Source organism: Lithobates pipiens, unplaced genomic scaffold (genome assembly GCF_037356315.1).
Source record: "Lithobates pipiens isolate NorthernLeopardFrog02 unplaced genomic scaffold, aLitPip1_a1.2 Scaffold_28, whole genome shotgun sequence".
NCBI lineage: Eukaryota > Metazoa > Chordata > Amphibia > Anura > Ranidae > Lithobates > Lithobates pipiens.
Window position 1 is genome coordinate 82011047 of NW_027507789.1, and position 19699 is coordinate 82030745.

The 19699-nt window shown below is 50.4% G+C and overlaps 5 pseudogenes; 2 read left to right on the forward strand and 3 right to left on the reverse strand.

Moving 5' to 3' along the window:
- The first annotated feature begins 2418 nt into the window (after positions 1-2418).
- On the forward strand, positions 2419-2537 carry LOC143937392 (5S ribosomal RNA; annotated as a pseudogene).
- Positions 2538-2860: 323 nt separating this feature from the next.
- On the forward strand, positions 2861-2979 carry LOC143937225 (5S ribosomal RNA; annotated as a pseudogene).
- A 12202-nt stretch (positions 2980-15181) lies between these two features.
- LOC143937302 (5S ribosomal RNA) lies at positions 15182-15300 on the reverse strand (annotated as a pseudogene).
- A 322-nt stretch (positions 15301-15622) lies between these two features.
- Positions 15623-15741, reverse strand: LOC143937488 (5S ribosomal RNA; annotated as a pseudogene).
- Positions 15742-19086: 3345 nt separating this feature from the next.
- Positions 19087-19205, reverse strand: LOC143937022 (5S ribosomal RNA; annotated as a pseudogene).
- Positions 19206-19699: the final 494 nt, after the last annotated feature.

The window sequence follows — 19699 nt, forward strand, 5'->3', positions numbered from 1 at the left end:
CCTGGGATTTCTCGATGCCATAGGCTTTTTTTAAGTTGTTGGCATTGACTTATTTTTATTTTTTTTGTTTTATTCTTTTATTAAGTATAAGTAGAACAACATAAATATAACAGTCAACCATACAGCATGACCCAGGGTCACAATTACATGGTAACAAAAAATAGGCAGCCAAATAACTCTGGGTTCTCAGAGGGGAGTCCTAGAGTTTCATGCAGAAATGAGAGAAACCCCACCTCGGACATGTAGTACAGTATAACTAATGCAGCCCTGTTCGGACAAATGTAATCATGGAGAGCAACTGGGACCACAGCGAGCCAGCTTATCATGACCTATGTGAACCAGAGTAAAATATGAGCCGGTCGTGTCCAGAACCCTGGGGCTCTTCTGGGTCCCAAAGGCTAGTAAGGAGACAAGGCATAGTCAAAAGGGAGGACGGGGGAAGAAGAGAGTGCAAAGACGGAGAGAGAGGAGGGGGGGGGATGGCGGCGGGGAAAAATAGAAAAATAAAGACGAAAAGGGAGGGGGGGGGATGCCACCGAGGGCAGACATGGCCTACGTAGGTAAACGTTAGATGTTCAGTCTTTTTCTGGGACAGGGGCGCTGCTCATCTCCCGAATGTAGTCTCAAGTACCAGAAAAATACCTCCAGGGCCTCCATGTAACACTAAATGCCTCTTCAGTGTTGTGAAGGGTGGCGGTCAATTCTTCCATCCGGAGAATATGATTGACTTTGGAATACCACAGCACTTTGGATGGGGGGCTGAGGCTGCCTCCACAGTGTGGGAATGCAGGCCCGGGCGGCGTTCAGGAGTTGCATCGGGAGGGTTTTTTTGTATTTTCGAACAGGCTGTTCGGTCAAGTGTAGAAGGCACGCTGCTGGGTTGTCTGCGATATCTACATTTCTGAGAGTTTTTATCGTCTCGGTCACCTCCACCCAAAAGTTCCTCAAGGCCAGGCATGCCCAGAAAATGTGTCCCATGGCAGGGGAGCAATGTGTGTGCAGCGGAACAACCTCCGCACAACAGCCAACGTAGCTCCCACTACGGGGTGACCTCTGAGGTCTTTTGGTAGGGAGGACAGGAGCCACGGGGAGGTCAATAGGAGAATGGAACCATCCTCAATCTCCATCTCCACCCACTGCTTGTGTGGGCCATTACAATGCCAATCAACGACTCTCGCTAGCAGAGTCACTCTGTAGTATTGTCTGAGATCTGGGAGACCCAGACCCCCCTTGTCCTTTGGTCTGGCAAGCAATTGCAAACGGGCTCTGGGCGGTTTGCGCGCCCAAATAAAGTCCCGGAGCAGCACCTGCAGTTGTCTGAAAAAAATTGGGGGTAACCGGATCGGTAATGTCTGGAACATGTATAAGATCCGAGGGAGGGCCATCATTTTGAATGCATTACAGCGCCCGAACCAGGTCAGTGTTAAAGCATGCCAGTTTCCCAAATCAGATTTCAGTCTATCCAGGAGAGGGACAAAATTAAGCAGGTACAATTGCGCTGAATCCGCTGCGATGTCAACGCCCAAGTAACGTATAGATTTTTCAGCCCAGTAGAATGGAAAAGCGGACCGGAGCCTCTTGGCCTCACCATCCGGGACCGATATATTCAATACAGCCGACTTGGCGCAATTGTTTTTATAGTTTGATAGGCTGCCGTGTCGCTGTAGAGACGCAAGTATTTTGGGAAGCAAAATGTGTGGATTGGAGACGGAAAAAATTAGATCGTCAGCGTACGCCGCAATTTTGTGGTGTGCCGAGGGTTTGGATATGCCAGTAATATTCGGGTCATTCCGAAAGTGACACATAAGTGGTTCCAGTGCCAGAATTAAAATTAGGGGAGACAGAGGGCACCCCTGCCTTGTCCCATTAGTGATGGGGAAAGAGTCCGAGCACCCCTCGGTCACCCGTACCGCTGCCGACGGCGTGGAGTAAAGCGACATTACCCAGCTCATCATGTTGGGGCTAAGACCTATATGTTCCAGGGTGGCCTGCATAAAGTGCCAGGCCATCCTGTCAAAGGCCTTCTCCGCGTCCGTTGACAACATAAGCAAGGGCCTTCCCTGTACATGCGCCGCATGGATTAAATTGAGGACTCGGGCCGTATTGTTTCTAGCTTCCGACTTATTTATATTTTTTTTCTTGTTTCCCAAGGTGACCATCTTGGCGTTTGTCAAGAGGGTTGAAAGTGCCTGAAGAGATTGCCTGCGGGCACATCACCCTGAAAGCACCCGATCTCGTTTGATGTTGGAGGCTAATAGAGTCGGGCCTTGTTAGTACCTGGATGGGAGACCGCCTGGGAATACCAGGTGTCGTAGACTTCTTTTTATGTTGTTGGCGTTGACCTGTTTTTTTTTCGCTTATTTCCCAAAGTGACCATCTTGGTGTTTGTCAAGAGGGTTGAGAGTGCCTGAAGAGATTGCCTATGGCCACATCACTCTGAAAGCACCCAATCTCATCTGATCTTGGAGGCTAAGAAGAGTCGGGCCTGGTTAGTACCTGGATGGGAGACCACCTGGGATTACCAGTTATTGTAGGCTTCTTTTTATGTTGTTGGCGTTGATTCGTTTTCTTTTTTTTGCTTGTTTCCCAAGGTGACCATCTTGGCATTTGTCAAGAGGGTTGAGAGTGCCCAAAGTGATCGCTTACAGCAGCATCACCCTGAAAGAGCCCTATCTCTTCTCTTCTCTGAGGCTAAGAAGGGTTGGGCCTAGTTAGTACCTGGATGGGAGATGGCGTTGGAATACCAGGTGCCGTATTCTTCTTTTTATGTTGTTGACATTGACCTGTTTTTTTTTTCACTTGTTTCCCAAGGTGACCATCTTGGCATTTGTCAAGAGGGTTGAGAGTGCCCGAAGAGATCACCTATGGCCCCATCACCCTGAAAACGCCCAATCTCGTCTGATCTCGGATGCTAAACAGTGTCGGGCCTGGTTAGTACCTGGATGGGCGACCGCCTGGGAATACCAGGTGCCATAGGCTTCTGTTTTTTTTATTTTTTATTTAGTAGTATGCGACATACAATGCAAAGGCAACTTCACAGAATGTGTGATACAAATAGTTACAAACAAATGATCATATTGCATGGATATCAGAGCCAATGGTAAGAAGTCTGAGGAGAATAGCACGTGTACAGCTTTGCGGTCATATCAAGATGAGATTAAAGCTCCATCTCGTTGGGATCCTCTACCACTTAAAATATTATTGATACTAGCCCTGCTACCCTCGAAGAGTTTAGATATCCATAGATAGGGGAAGAGTATTGTGTAGTAGTCAAATGGGGTCGGAACATACCATTTTCTTTTCCCTTTTTTGAGTTAAGAAGGGAAATAGTAGAACTGAAAGGAGGGAGAAGGGGAAAGAGAAGATTGGGGAAGGAAATGGCAGAAAAGGAAAAGAAGGGGTAAGGGGGTGTCGTGGGTAGAGTGGATAGGGTGGGGTCCCCTCCCAGGGAGCAAGAGACGCGGTGGGGTCCTCTCCCAGGGAGCAAGAGACGCCCTCGGCTGGGTAGGGTCCCCTCCCAGGGAGCAAGAGACGCCCTCGGCTCACCAGCTCATCAGCTGTCCAACGTTTGGAACAGCGATCTCCAACGATCACCATGAGCTTACTATGTCTCGCGGAGGTATTCCTCCGAAAAGCAAAACTGGGTCCAGTAGAACCATCTGTTCCCATGCTCCTCCGTTTTATCCCTCATTGTGGCAGTCAGGTCTTCCATTCGTTCAATATCATTTACCCTTGCGAACCACTGGGTCACCATTGGAGCAGATTGCTCTTTCCACGACTTGGGATGCAGGCCCTAGCTGCATTGAGGAGATGTTTATGATAACGCTTATGATAACGCTTTCTCGACATAGGAGTTAGATTGAGAAGAACTGCTGCGGGATCATTGGCTAAGGAAATGTCTGTGAACTTGTGGATGAGTCTCAGGACAGGCTGCCAGAATGTTTGTAATTTAGGGCATTCCCAGAAAATGTGGAGAATGGTGCCAGTCTGTTGCCCACAGTGACAGCAGAGGTCAGATTGACCGGGGAATATTTTGGCCAACACCACCGGTGTACGATACCAGCGTGTGATCAGCTTATATGAGATCTCCTGATATTTACTGCAGAGTGACGACTTATGGGCGAAAAAGAGTATTCTGTCCTTCTGTGGTTTGGAGAATGTAGTTTGTAAGTCCCTTTTCCATTTAGCTAGGAAGGGTGGATCCGTGGAGGATTGTGCGTCTGTCAGGATTTGGTAGGACCTAGAGAGGGAACCACGAATTGGGCCATCATCCAGGCAAAGTTCCTCGAAGGGGTGGAATTGTCTAGAGAAGAACGAATGGTTAGGTAGTGATCCGAGGAAATGGATTAGCTGTCTAGCTCTCCAGCTATCCAATGCAACAGGTACTTGCTCTAGCAGTATGGTCCCCGTGGGAATCAAGCCCGTGGGTCCAAGAAATAGGGCTGCTCTCAGAAGCCCTTTCGTGGCTTGCCTGGTAAAGGCCTGGTCAGACAGGCCCGGAGGGAATCTAGGATGTCCAATAATTGGGGTCATAGGAGAAGGGAAGTTAGTCAGGTGGGAAAGGTGAAAAAAACTATCCATCTCGGCGAGCGAGGGGCCAATTAACGGGTGAGTAGTCACACAGGGCTCCAATGGCCTCCCCGCCCAAGGCAGACCAGCCAGTGGAACCCGTGCCATCTCCTGCTCTAGCTTGACCCATAGCTTCAGTTCCCCATGCCGGTGTCTTATCACATATGGTCCCCCATCGGATAGTGTCCGCTGTGTACTGCGCATGCGCAGTACACAGCAACACAGATTCCGAAAATTGCCGAGCATGAACGGCGCCTGCGCACTGAGTCCAGGTTCTATCCCCACTATCCAAGTGGACATAGAGTAAGAATATAAAAGAGCCGAGCGCAGCGAGGCCGAGCCCGAAGCGTGGCGAGCGAAGCTCACCTGCGAGGGGCCCTCTAATATTCACAACCCTATGTCCGCTTGGATGGTGGGGCTACCACCTCCACTCACCGCGCAGGCACCGTTCAGCTTCGGAGATTTTCCGAAGCTTCGTCTGCTCCGTACTGCGCATGCGCAGTACGGCGCGGACACTATATCATGGCCGGACAGTATATGGCAGAACACCGGCACCAGTCAACCACCGGTGTCATGTGCGTCGCTGTGTAATATAGAGCAGGGTCCGGGAAGCCAATACCTCCCCGCAATTTCGGTCGCAATAGCATTGCCCTACCAATACGCATATGTTTTCTGCGCCAGAGGAACTTGATAAAGATTGAGCGAACCGCATGAAAGAAAGTCTGGGGTATTTTGATAGGTAAGGCTTGTAGTAGATACAGAAGTCGTGGAATCGCGTTCATCTTCAACACATTACAGCATCCGAACCATGACAGAGCTAGTGGGTCCCATCTTTTAAGGTCCGCTGTAAGCCCATAGGCTTCTTTTTATGTTGTTGGCTTTGACTTGTTTTTTTTTTGATTGTTTCTCAAGGTGAGCATCTTGGCGTTTGTCAAGAGGGTTGGGCGTGTCTTGAGGAGAACGCTTACGGCCACATCAACCTGAAAGCACCCGATCTCGTCTGATTTCAGAGGCTAAGCAGCGTCAGGCCTGGTTAGTACCTGGATGGGAGACTCCCTGGGAAGACCAGGTGCCATAGAAGGATCTGGTCTGGTTAGTGTCTTGATTGGGAGATCGCCTGGGAATACTGGATGCCGTAGGCTTCTTTTTATGTTGTTGGCTTTGACCTGTTTTTTTTAGCTTGCTTCCCAAGGTGACCATCTTGGCCTTTGTCAAGAGGCTTCAGAGTGCCCAAAGAGAGTGCCTACGACCAAATCACTATACTATATATCTATATCTATAATAATAAATAATATTTTTAGTTATTATATATAAGATACTATATAGGTGATTTGGCCGTAGGCACTCTCTTCGGGCACTCTGAAGCCTCTTGACAAAGGCCAAGATGGTCACCTTGGGAAACAAGCTAAAAAAAACAGGTCAAAGCCAACAACATAAAAAGAAGCCTACGGCATCCAGTATTCCCAGGCGATCTCCCAATCAAGACACTAACCAGGGGGGCGTGGCCTAGGCATGAAGGAGTGAGGACACTCTTTTCCGGAGCTCCCGGTCCGTGACCCCTCCACACCCCTTTACCACAGTCTGGTCGCATATTTCGGCATCGCCGACATCCCCGCGCTTCGGCGGAACACAGCCAGCCGAGCGGGGTCCGCCGCTGCTGCCATGGACAGGTACTTGGTCCCGCTGCAGCCTCCGGCCTCCACGCCGGATCCAGCCAAGATGGCGCCCGCGGCCTCCGGCGCTCCAGGCACAGAGGGAAGGTGAGCAGACTGCTATGCAGGGACACGACATGCCCCCGTTCTCCCCGCCTAGTGACTTGTCCCCGTGTCTCCCACGCTCACTGTCCATGGCCTCGCTTGACAGCACGGACCATAGCGGCCTGCCACCCTGGTTCCCTCACAACTCCCAACTGTCCCAGAGACCCTCCCGCAGTGGAAGCCTCATCCCAGGACCGAATGGCCAGGCTGCTCTCGCCTCAGACACACAGGGGGACCCACCGCTGCCACCAGCACCGGCATTATTGGGGGACAAGGCCATCCTAGCTTTACTCCAAAACCTTCCCACTAAAGCAGACTTTAGCTGTATGGCAGCCAGGATTGAAACGACCTTGCGACATGAAATCGCAGGGGTCAAACGTGACGTGTCGGCTACGAACGAGCGGGTGACCACCCTGGCATCGGATGTGACCTCCCTGACCACTGATGTTTCTGGCCTGCAAGCCGCACATGATACCCTTGCTGACAGAGTGGCACAGTTGCAACTCCTAGTGGATGACCTTGAGAATCGCAACCGCAGACGCAACATCAGGATCAGAGACTTGCCCGAAGCCACTGGCCAGGCAGACCTCAAAGCCACAGTTACAGCTATATTTAACGCCTGTCTGGACCGCGCTGCTGACACAGTAATAGCCATTGATAGAGTCCACAGGACCCTGGGCCCCAGGAGCCCCACAGAGAACCGGCCACGTGACGTTTTATGCTGTCTCCACAATTACTCAGTTAGGGAGGATGTCCTGCAAGCGTCGTGGCGCAAAGGCAGCATTGATTTTGACGGGGCCCAAGTCACCCTTCTGCCAGATGTATCCCGCAAGACCTTCCAGATGAGACGCTGTCTGCGACCCCTTCTGGAACACCTAACTGAACGGAGGATTCCATACAAGTGGGGCCATCTGTTTCACCTTATAGTGCGCAAAAATGGGAGGCCCCTTGCGCTACGACACCCTTCGGAGGTCCCGTCCTTTCTGGAGGCTTTGGGCCTGCCCTCGGTTCAGGTCCCCGACTGGTTGGCTCCTGTTGTCCCCCAGGGAGCAGTGGCCCCGACGAACAACCCCTCAACCAGGCCACAGAGAGTGAGACGCCACCATCGATCCCAACGTCAGAGATCGCAGGCCCCTCAAGATCGTGAACCCTGAGAGAGTACAGTAATTTTCCGTTATTCCTGTGTTATACCCTTTTTTTTTTTGTTTTCTTTTTCTCTACCAACATAGACGGCTGGAGTATCCAGCTTTGTGTTGTTTACCATGCCACGGGCCATTGTTCCCAGCGCCCCCGCTAGGGGAGAGGAAGGACATTGGAAGAACAGAGTTGGACACTGCACTTCCTGGACGAAGCCCTGAGTTATTGGCGGTACTGTTCACCATTCTCGTTACTGTTTATCTACACTTGCCCTAGTCTCGGCGCTCTTTGTGTTTTTGGACTGCCTGGTGGTGCCCCCCGGGTGCCCCTGGGCGGCGTTCCCGCTCCCTCCCCCTCTCCCCCCCCCCCTTTTTTCCATTTTTTTTTTGGGGGGGGGGGGAGGGGCGGGTGCCTGGGTGGTATAAAGTTATCTATACTCTGTGTTGAAAAGTTTAATATGTTGGTCTAATTATGCACTGTTCTACTGTTGTTAACTGCCCGATACCTGCTGCAGTGATGTTCTATAATGCGTTTGATGTCGTAGTTAAGATGCCAAAGAAGCTCCGTGCATGCCCGATTGCGACTGCATGGACCATGGGATGCTGGAGGGGTACTGCACCGATGAGTTCCTCCCTCTGCAGTGCCTTACCTCTTCCCCCACTAGGCCCCTCTGCCCTAACCGGCAGGTTCTCTCTGATAGGAGCTTTAGCAATTCCCCGATCTATCCCCACCCCTCCTACCCTCCTCCTCCCTACTAACTCCGGACCTTCTCCGCTTCATTACTGCTTTTCCTTTTTCTCCTCCTCTTCCTCTGTGCTTGAACTCTATATCTACTACTGACTCCGGTGGAGACCGCCGGCCGGGTACCACTGCCGTCATGGCCCTGAAGCTGGTTTCCTGGAATGTGAAAGGGCTGAATGTACCTGAAAAAAGGTCCAGCTGCCTAACAGAATTGTTGCGGATGAAGCCCCAAATAGTTTTCCTCCAGGAGACCCATTTCAGGACAGACCAAATACCACGGCTTTATAGTAAGCACTTCCCCCTGGCCCACCACAGCACGTCCCCTACTTCCAAATCGAGAGGAGTGTGTGTTCTTCTTGCTAAAAACTTGCCGTGGCGCCTGTTAGCTGTCCAAGCCGATAGTGAAGGGAGATATCTCTTCATTAAGGGAACTCTCCACTCGCAAACTTTTACTCTTGCCAACCTATACATGCCGAATGTGGACTAGCTGCCGGCCTTAGAAGCATGCTTGGATGCCCTGGCTGCATTCTCGGAGGGTACTTTGATCGTTGGGGGGGACTTTAACCTCACCTTGGACCCCCGCAGAGACTCATCATCGGGCACCTCTGCGATTTCTGCGAGAACGCGTTCACACATAAGAGACCTGCTACACTCCCACCGACTGATCGATGTGTGGCGTACGCTTCACCCACAGGATAGGGACTATACATTCTTTTTCACCGCTCATGGTTCTTACTCACGTATAGATATGTTTTTAGTCACCCACAATGCTATCCCGGCGGTCACAGACGCTCAGATAGGCCACATAGCCCTGTCTGACCATGCCCCGATTTCTTTGATGCTGAAGCTACAACAGGAGTCGCGTGGTCAGTCCTGGTGGAGACTGAACGAGTCTCTCCTGAAGGACCCTGAGACCCACGCAGACCTGCTTAGGGAATTAGAAAGTTACTTTGATCATAACCGTGATTCTGTTTCCAACCCCCTCATGTTATGGGCGGCTCATAAATGCTACATTAGGGGCATTCTTATTAAACATGGTCATAGACTCAAAGTGGCCAAAACTGAGGCTCTCTCCAAACTTATTGCCAAGTTGCATGCGTGTGAACAACGACACAAATCCCAGCCGACTGCTGCGCTGGAGGTGGAGGTGAGAGATCTTAGAGAACAAATTAGAGATTTCTCTCTCTTTCAGGCTAGAACCAGACTCATGTGGGTTCGCAGGACGTATTATGAATATGGAGACAGGTGTAGTAGGTCCCTAGCGAACTCCCTGCGTGCCCAACGCAACGCGTCCTTCATTCCAACCATAACCTCCCCTTCGGGTGCCAAGCTTCATGATTCACGGGAGATAGCGGAGTGTTTCCGATCTTTCTATGAAGCCCTTTATAACTTGCACCCCCGGGACTCAGGAGACGCCCTCCAGGCCGGCACAGCGGCCATTGACGAGTACCTAGCTTCGGCAAACCTCCCGTCGCTGACACAGGAAGAGATAGAGCTTCTCTCGCAACCTATCTCCCCGGAGGAATTGTCGGCAGCGTTAAGAGACTCACCCAAGGGCAAGGCACCAGGCCCAGATGGGTTTATGGTCCCTTATTATAAGGCCTTCCTCTCCCTGTTGTCCACGCCGTTTGTGTCAGCTTTTAACGCCCTATTGGAGGGCCAGACCTTTCCACCGGAGCTGTTGCAGGCAAGCATCTCGGTCATACTCAAGCCGGAGAAGGATCCGCTTCTCTGTGCGAACTACAGGCCCATCTCCTTATTAAACAGCGACCTTAAGCTCTTCACTAAGATACTGGCGGAGCAGTTGGCGCCCATTCTCCAACGCCTGATACCTCTGGATCAGGTGGGGTTTATTCGTAACAGGGAAGCCCGAGACAACACTACCAGGACAATCAATGTTATAGAACGCGTCAGACGCCTTAAACTACCGATTATGTTGCTCTCTGTGGACGCAGAAAAAGCGTTTGACAGGGTGAGCTGGCCTTTTTTGCTAGCCACCCTGCGAAGCTTGGGTGTACCCCCCCATGCTTTCATGGGTTACAGCTCTTTACTCGTCACCGACGGCGATGGTTAGGGTCAATGGGTTTGCCTCGTCGCGTTTCACTATTGGCAATGGAACGAGGCAGGGATGCCCGTTGTCCCCCCTTTTGTTTGTCCTATCGCTTGAACCCTTGCTGCACCACATCAGGCAGAACATAGACATCAAGGGACTGGACACCCCCTCACACCACCATAAGGTCGCAGCCTTTGCAGATGACCTCTTGTTCTATGTCTCGGAGCCTCACATTACATTGCCGAATCTCTTAGCGGAAATAAGACGATATGGCACCCTGTCAAATTTTAAAATTAACTTACAGAAATCGGAAGCACTCAACGTCTCCCTGTCTACCAACGCCCAGACGAGTCTAAGCACTAATTTTCCCTTTCGTTGGGCAACTGGGGCTATACAATATCTGGGTACCAAGGTTCCCCCGGACCCACATCTGATTTTCCAATTGAATTTCCAGCCGCTTCTAAAAATTTTTGCCGTAGATCTAGAGAGGTGGTCAAAGTTGGCGACCTCTTGGTTTGGGAGATGCAATGTGCTCAAAATGAATGTAATGCCCAGACTCTTGTACCTATTACAAGCCTTACCGATAAAAATCCCCCAATCATTTTTTAAAGCCATACGCTCCATCTTTATTCGATACGTATGGCAGGGCAGGCCTCCAAGACTCAGCCGAACATTACTGCTCAGATCAAAAGACAAGGGAGGGATTGGCCTCCCAGATCCGGCATGGTACTATACGGCGGTGCACATGAACAGAGTAGTTGACTGGTGCAGACACCTGAAGGATAAGCTGTGGGTTCGTCTGGAGCGTGAATCCGTACCATTTCCAGGTTTGCCCTGGAGTGGACCGGGCTGGTCGGGAGCGACGCAGGCACACCCACTCATTGAGCCAATGTTACAAGAGCTAGACAGATATTTTACCCTGATGGGCGTGCCCAGTTTCCCTTCGCCCATGACTCCTATTATTGGACACCCACGCTTTGAACCCGGCATGACGGAAAAGTCTTTCCGCCTCGACCCTGACCGGGACCTTGTGCGGGCCTCTTCTTTTCTTGGCCCTAGGACGTGGACAGCGGTCTCCACTATGTACGAGGCGTTAGCAACCACTGCCCTGGGACAGTGGAAGCTTGCCCAACTCTCCCACTTCTTGAAATCTTTGCCAAACAGTGGCGAATTCCGCAGACCCCTAACATCGTTTGAGGAGGTATGCTCAGGAGAGGGACCGACCCGAGGGTCTCTTTCCCTGTCATATCGCATCCTACTTGACCAACTCTCCCAGGGTAACCTGGTGTTCGTGGAAAAATGGGAGCGAGACCTGCATATCCGGCTCTCGCCAGACCAGAAGAACCGCGCGCTTCTTTTTGCGCACAAGTCATCCCTATGTAGTAAATACCAGGAAATAGCTTATAAAATTTTGACCCGATGGTACAGGACCCCCACTGTCCTGGCGGCTATGTTTCCCGGTCACAGCCCTTTGTGCTGGAGATGCGGTGAACAAGCCGGCACGTTACTACATATCTTCTGGGAATGCCCTCAACTGGCCCATTTCTGGAGACAGGTTCTCAATATCATTTATGACCTCACGGCTATTGATCTCCAGAACAACCCAGCTGCGATCTTCCTCAATCTGACCCCACTCTCGAGCAAGAAGTACCATAAATCTCTCTTAAAACATCTTCTGAGTGGGGCCAGGGCATGTATACCTAGCATGTGGAAACGGCAGGCCGCTCCACTGGTGTCTCACTGGTTTGCAAGAGTTTGCGACATCTACCGTATGGAACAGCTCACATCAGCGTTAGGCGACAGGGAGGAAGAGCACACTGCTCGTTGGTTGTCGTTGGTTGTCTTGGAGCCCCCCATCCCCTTCTCCTGCCCATTTGCTCCCCCCTCTTTCCCTACCCCCTAACTCCCAAGTATAATTAAAATACATGGTGATTGCAAGGATCTTTTCGTTTTGTTCCCTCGATTTCCCAGCCAGGGGTTGGCGGCCCTCGGGGTGGTCCCGGCTGAGCTCTTTGACCAATAGAATGAAGGTGACCGATGTTAGAGGCCCCTCAATCTGGGCCTTGAGGGGGATCGCCCCGCGGACTGCCCTGGTTTATAAGTAGACACTGGGGTGCCAGATCATTAGAGTTGGATAATGTGGTGGCCTAGCCACGGCTGGGGCTGCTGCTGACATAAGTTGTTAGGTTTCCCCCGGTCCCCCACGAAGTATTAACTATGTATTTTTGTTAACCTGGAAAACTGAGGGATCTATGTCTTTTAAAGTTTGTCTCTGTATTACCTGCAATCCGTAAATAAAGAATAAAAAAAAAAAAAAGACACTAACCAGACCAGACCAGATCCTTCTATGGCACCTGGTCTTCCCAGGGAGTCTCCCATCCAGGTACTAACCAGGCCTGACGCTGCTTAGCCTCTGAAATCAGACGACATCGGGTGCTTTCAGGTTGATGTGGCCGTAAGCGTTCTCTTCAAGACACGCCCAACCCTCTTGACAAACGCCAAGATGGTCGCCTTGAGAAACAAGCAAAAAACAACATAAAAAGAAGCCTATGGGCTTACAGCGGACCTTAAAAGATGGGACCCACTAGCTCTGTCATGGTTCGGACGCTGTAATGTGTTGAAGATGAACGCGATGCCACGACTTCTGTATCTACTACAAGCCTTACCTATCAAAATACCCCAGACTTTCTTTCATGCGGTTCGCTCAATCTTTATCAAGTTCCTCTGGCGCGGAAAACATAAGCGTATTGGTAGGACAATGCTATTGCGACCGAAATTGCGGGGAGGTAATGGCTTCCCGGACCCTGCTCTATATTACACAGCGACGCACATGACACCGGTGGTTGACTGGTGCCGGTGTTCTGCCATATACTGTCCGGCCATGATATAGTGTCCGCGCCGTACTGCGCATACGCAGTACGGAGCAGACGAAGCTTCGGAAAATCTCCGAAGCTGAACGGCGCCTGCGCGGTGAGTGGAGGTGGTAGCCCCACCATCCAAGCGGACATAGGGTTGTGAATATTAGAGGGTCCCTCGCAGGCGAGCTTTGCTCGCCACGCTTCGGGCTCGGCCTCGCTGCGCTCGCCTCTTTTATATTCTTACTCTATGTCCACTTGGATAGTGGGGATAGAACCTGGACTCAGTGCGCAGGCGCCGTTCATGCTCCGCAATTTTCGGAATCTGTGTTGCTGTGTACTGCGCATGCGCAGTACACAGCGGACACTATCCGATGGGGGACCATATGTGATAAGACACCGGCATGGGGAACTGAAGCTATGGGTCAAGCTAGAGCAGGAGATGGCGCGGGTTCCACTGGCTGGTCTGCCTTGGGCGGGGAGGCCATTGGAGCCCTGTGTGACTACTCACCCGTTAATTGGCCCCTCGCTCGCCGAGATGGATAGTTTTTTTCACCTTTCCCACCTGACTAACTTCCCTTCTCCTATGACCCCAATTATTGGACATCCTAGATTCCCTCCGGGCCTGTCTGACCAGGCCTTTACCAGGCAAGCCTCGAAAGGGCTTCTGAGAGCAGCCCTATTTCTTGGACCCACGGGCTTGATTCCCGTGGGGACCATACTGCTAGAGCAAGTACCTGTTGCATTGGATAGCTGGAGAGCTAGACAGCTAATCCATTTCCTCGGATCACTACCTAACCATTCGTTCTTCTCTAGACAATTCCACCCCTTCGAGGAACTTTGCCTGGATGATGGCCCAATTCGTGGTTCCCTCTCTAGATCCTACCAAATCCTGACAGACGCACAATCCTCAACGGATCCACCCTTCCTAGCTAAATGGAAAAGGGACTTACAAACTACATTCTCCAAACCACAGAAGGACAGAATACTCTTTTTCGCCCATAAGTCGTCACTCTGCAGTAAATATCAGGAGATCTCATATAAGCTGATCACACGCTGGTATCGTACACCGGTGGTGTTGGCCAAAATATTCCCCGGTCAATCTGAACGCTGCTGTCACTGTGGGCAACAGACTGGCACCATTCTCCACATTTTCTGGGAATGCCCTAAATTACAAACATTCTGGCAGCCTGTCCTGAGACTCATCCACAAGTTCACAGACATTTCCTTAGCCAATGATCCCGCAGCAGTTCTTCTCAATCTAACTCCTATGTCGAGAAAGCGTTATCATAAGTCCTTACTTAAACATCTCCTCAATGCAGCTAGGGCCTGCATCCCAAGTCAGTGGAAAGAGCAATCTGCTCCAATGGTGACCCAGTGGTTCGCAAGGGTAAATGATATTGAACGAATGGAAGACCTGACTGCCACAATGAGGGATAAAATGGAGGAGCATGGGAACAGATGGTTCTACTGGACCCAGTTTCGCTTTTCGTAAGAATACCTCCGCGAGACATAGTAAGCTCATGGTGATCGTTGGAGATCGCTGTTCCAAACGTTGGACAGCTGATGAGCTGGTGAGCCGAGGGCGTCTCTTGCTCCCTGGGAGGGGACCCCACACTATCCACTCTACCCACGACACCCCCTTACCCCTTCTTTTCCTTTTCTGCCATTTCCTTCCCCAATCTTCTCTTTCCCCTTCTCCCTCCTTTCAGTTCTACTATTTCCCTTCTTAACTCAAAAAAGGGAAAAGAAAATGGTATGTTCCGACCCCATTTGACTACTACACAATACTCTTCCCCTATCTATGGATATCTAAACTCTTCGAGGGTAGCAGGGCTAGTATCAATAATATTTTAAGTGGTAGAGGATCCCAACGAGATGGAGCTTTAATCTCATCTTGATATGACCGCAAAGCTGTACACGTGCTATTCTCCTCAGACTTCTTACCATTGGCTCTGATATCCATGCAATATGATCGTTTGTTTGTAACTATTTGTATCACACATTCTGTGAAGTTGCCTTTGCATTGTATGTCGCATGCTACTAAATAAAAAAACAAAAAAAACAGAAGCCTATGGCACCTGGTATTCCCAGGCGGTCTCCCATCCAGGTACTAACCAGGCCCGACACTGTTTAGCATCCGAGATCAGACGAGATTGGGCGCTTTCAGGGTGATGGGGCCGTAGGTGATCTCTTCGGGCACTCTCAACCCTCTTGACAAATGCCAAGATGGTCACCTTGGGAAACAAGTGAAAAAAAAACCGGTCAATGTCAACAACATAAAAAGAAGAATACGGCACCTGGTATTCCAACGCCATCTCCCATCCAGGTACTAACAAGGCCCAACCCTTCTTAGCCTCAGAAAAGAGAAGAGATAGGGCTCTTTCAGGGTGATGCTGCTGTAAGCGATCTCTTTGGGCACTCTCAACCCTCTTGACAAATGCCAAGATGGTCACCTTGGGAAACAAGCAAAAAATAAAAAACGAATCAACGCCAACAACATAAAAAGAAGCCTACAATAACTGGTAATCCCAGGTGGTCTCCCATCCAGGTACTAACCAGGCCCGACTCTTCTTAGCCTCCAAGATCAGACGAGATTGGGTGCTTTCAGAGTGATGTGGCCATAGGCAATCTCTTCAGGCACTCTCAACCCTCTTGACAAACACCAAGATGGTCACTTTGGGAAATAAGCGAAAAAAAAACAGGTCAACGCCAACAACATAAAAAGAAGTCTACGACACCTGGTATTCCCAGGCGGTCTCCCATCCAGGTACTAACAAGGCCCGACTCTATTAGCCTCCAACATCAAACGAGATCGGGTGCTTTCAGGGTGATGTGCCCGTAGGCAATCTCTTCAGGCACTTTCAACCCTCTTGACAAACGCCAAGATGGTCACCTTGGGAAACAAGCAAAAAAATAAAAATAAGTCGGAAGCTAGAGACAATACGGCCCGAGTCCTCAATTTAATCCATGCGGCGCATGTACAGGGAAGGCCCTTGCTTATGTTGTCAACGGACACGGAGAAGGCCTTTGACAGGGTGGCCTGGCACTTTATGCAGGCCACCCTGGAACATATAGGTCTTGGCCCCAACATGATGAGCTGGGTAATGTCGCTTTACTCCACGCCATCGGCAGGGGTACGGGTGACCGAGTGGTGCTCGGACTCTTTCCCCATCACTAATGGGACGAGGCAGGGGTGCCCTCTGTCTCCCCTAATTTTAATTCTGACACTGGAACCACTTATGTGTCACGTTCGGAATGACCCGAATATTACTGGCATATCCAAACCCTCGGCACACCACAAAATTGCGGCGTACGCTGACGATCTAATTTTTTCCGTCTCCAATCCACACATTTTGCTTCCCAAAATACTTGCGTCTCTACAGCGACACGACAGCCTATATGTATTGAATATATCGGTTCCGGATGGTGAGGCCAAGAGGCTCCGCTCCTCTTTTCCATTCTACTGGGCTGAAAAATCTATACGTTAACTGGGCGTTGACATCGCAGCGGATTTAGCGCAATTGTACCTGCTTAATTTTGTCCCTCTCCTGGATAGACTGAAATCTGATTTGGGAAACTGGAATGCTTTAACACTGACCTGGTTCGGGCGCTGTAATGCATTCAAAATGATGGCCCTCCCTCGGATCTTATACATGTTCCAGACATTACCGATCCGGTTACCCCCAATTTTTTTCAGACAACTGCAGGTGCTGCTCCGGGACTTTATTTGGGCGCGCAAACCGCCCAGAGCCCGTTTGCAATTGCTTGCCAGACCAAAGGACAAGGGGGGTCTGGGTCTCCCAGATCTCAGACAATACTACAGAGTGACTCTGCTAGCGAGAGTCGTTGATTGGCATTGTAATGGCCCACACAAGCAGTGGGTGGAGATGGAGATTGAGGATGGATCCATTCCCCTATTGACCTCCCCGTGGCTCCTGTCCTCCCTACCAAAAGACCTCAGAGGTCACCCCGTAGTGGGAGCTACGTTGGCTGTTGTGCGGAGGTTGTTCCGCTGCACACACATTGCTCCCCTGCCATCACCAATGACTCCGGTTATAGGTAATCCAGACTTCCCATCGGGATTTACCAACAAGAAACTGCGACAGTTGACAGTGGTGGGGAAACAGCGTCTGGGAGAGGTGTGGCCCACGGGAGGGCTCCCGACCACGTAAACTGTCGCCGAGCTTTCTGACCCTCCGCTTGACTTGTTTAGTGCTTATCAACTTCGTCACTTTCTTCTGGCCATACAAAGGGCCCCCTACACTCCTAGAGACCTGACACCCTATAAATCCATCTGTCACAAAAGGGAACCTGTGCGACACACCCTCTCCCTCCTGTACAACCTATTGAGTAGTCAGGAGGAGGAGAGGGACTTAGGCATCACATTTACCCCACAACAGATAGGGAAGATCCTGACCTTAGTACATAAAGCTTCCATCGCAAACCAATATCAAGATACAAGATAGTCTCACGCTGGTATAGAGTCCCATACCTTCTGAATAAAATGGATAGATCGATCCCGGATGTTTGTTGGAGGTGAAATTCAGATATGGGGACCATGGGACACCTTTTCTGGGCATGCCCGACCTTGAGGAACTTTTGGGTTCCCAGTAGCGTGCCTTCTACACTTGACCGAACAGCCTGTTCGAAAATACAAAAAAACCCTCACGATGCAACTCCTGAATGCCGCCCGGGCCTGCATTCCCGCACTGTGGAGGCAGCCTCAGCCCCCATCCAAGGTGCTGTGGTATTCCAAAGTCAATCATATTCTCCGGATGGAAGAATTGACCGCCACCCTTCACAACACTGAAGAGGCATTTAGTGTTACATGGAGGCCCTGGACGTATTTTACTGGTACTCGAGACTACATTCGGGAGGTGAGCAGTGCCTCCGTCCCAGAAAACGACTGAACATCTAACGTTTACCTACGTAGGCCATGTCTGCCCTGGGTGGCATTCCCCCCCTCCTTTTTGTCTTTATTTTTCTTTTTTTCCCCGTCGCCATCCCCCCACCTCCTCTCTCTCCCTCTTTGCACTCTCTTCTTCCCCCGTCCTCCCTTTTGACTATGCCTTGTCTCCTTACTAGCCTTCGGGACCCAGAAGAACCCCAGGGTTCTGGACATGACCGGCTCATATTTTGCTCTGGTTCACGTAGGTCATGATAAGCTGGCTCGCTGTGGTCCCAGTTGTTCTCCATGATTACATTTGTCCGAACGGAGCTGCACTAGTTATACTGTACTACATGTCGGAGGTGGGGTTTCTCTATTTTCTGCATGAAACTGTAGGACTCCCCTCTGAGAACCCAGAGTTATTTGGCTGCCTATTTTTTGTTAGCATGTAATTGTGACCCTGGGTCATGCTGTATGGTTGACTGTTATATTTATATTGTTCTACTTATACTTAATAAAAGAATAAAACAAAAAAAATAAATAAGTCAATGCCAACAACTTAAAAAAAAAAGCCTATGGCATCGAGAAATCCCAGGCGGTCTCCCATCCCGGTACTAACCAGGTCCCAACCCTGCTTAGCCTCTGAGATCAAATGCACGCTCAACCCTCTTGACAAACGCCAAGATGGTCACCTTGGGAAACAAACAAAAAAAAACAAGTCAATGCCAACAACATAAAAAGAAGCCTGCAGCATTTGGAAAACCCAGGCGGTCTCCCATCCAGGTACAAACCAGGCCCAACCCTGCTTAGCCTCTGAGACCAAACGAGATTGGGCGCTTTCAGGGTGTTGTGCCCGTAGGCAATTTCTTTGTGCACTCTTAACCCTCTTGACAAATGCCAAGATGGTCACCTTGGGAAAAAAGGGAAAAAAAACAGGTCAAAGCCAACAACATAAAAAGAATCCTACGGCATCCGGCCGTAAGCGTTCTCTTCAAGACACGGCCAACCCTCTTGACAAACGCCAAGATGGTCGCCTTGAGAAACAAGCGAAAAAAACAGTTCAAAGCCAACAACAAAAAAATAAGTCTATGGCACCTGGTATTTCCAGGCGGTCTCCCATTCAGGTACTAACCAGGCCCGACACTGTTTAGCCTCTGAGATCAGATGAGATTGGGCGCTTTCAGGGTGATGGGGCCGTAGGTGATCTCTTTGGGCACTCTCAACCCTCTTGTTAAACACCAAGATGGTCACCTTGGGAAACAAGCGAAAATAAACAGGTAAATGCCTACAACATAAAAAGAAGCCTACGGCACCTGGTATTCACAGATGGTCTCCCATACAGGTATTAACCAGGCCGTACACTGCTAGGCCTCCGAGATCAGATGAGATTGTGCACTTTCAGGGTGATGTGGCCATAGGTGTTCTATTTAGACACTCTCAACCCTCTTGACAAATACCAAGATGGTTATCTTGGGAAACAAGTGAAAAAAAAAAGGTCAACGCCAACAACATAGACCCTGGCGGTCTCCCATCTGACCCAGACCCTGCTTAGCCTCTGAGATCGGGCGCTTTCAGGGTGATGTGACCTCAGGCGAACGCTTTGGGACATACTCAAAACTCTTGACTGATGCTAAAATGGTCACCTTGGGAAACAAGCGAAAGAAAAACAGGTCAAAGTACTATCCAGGCCGGACCC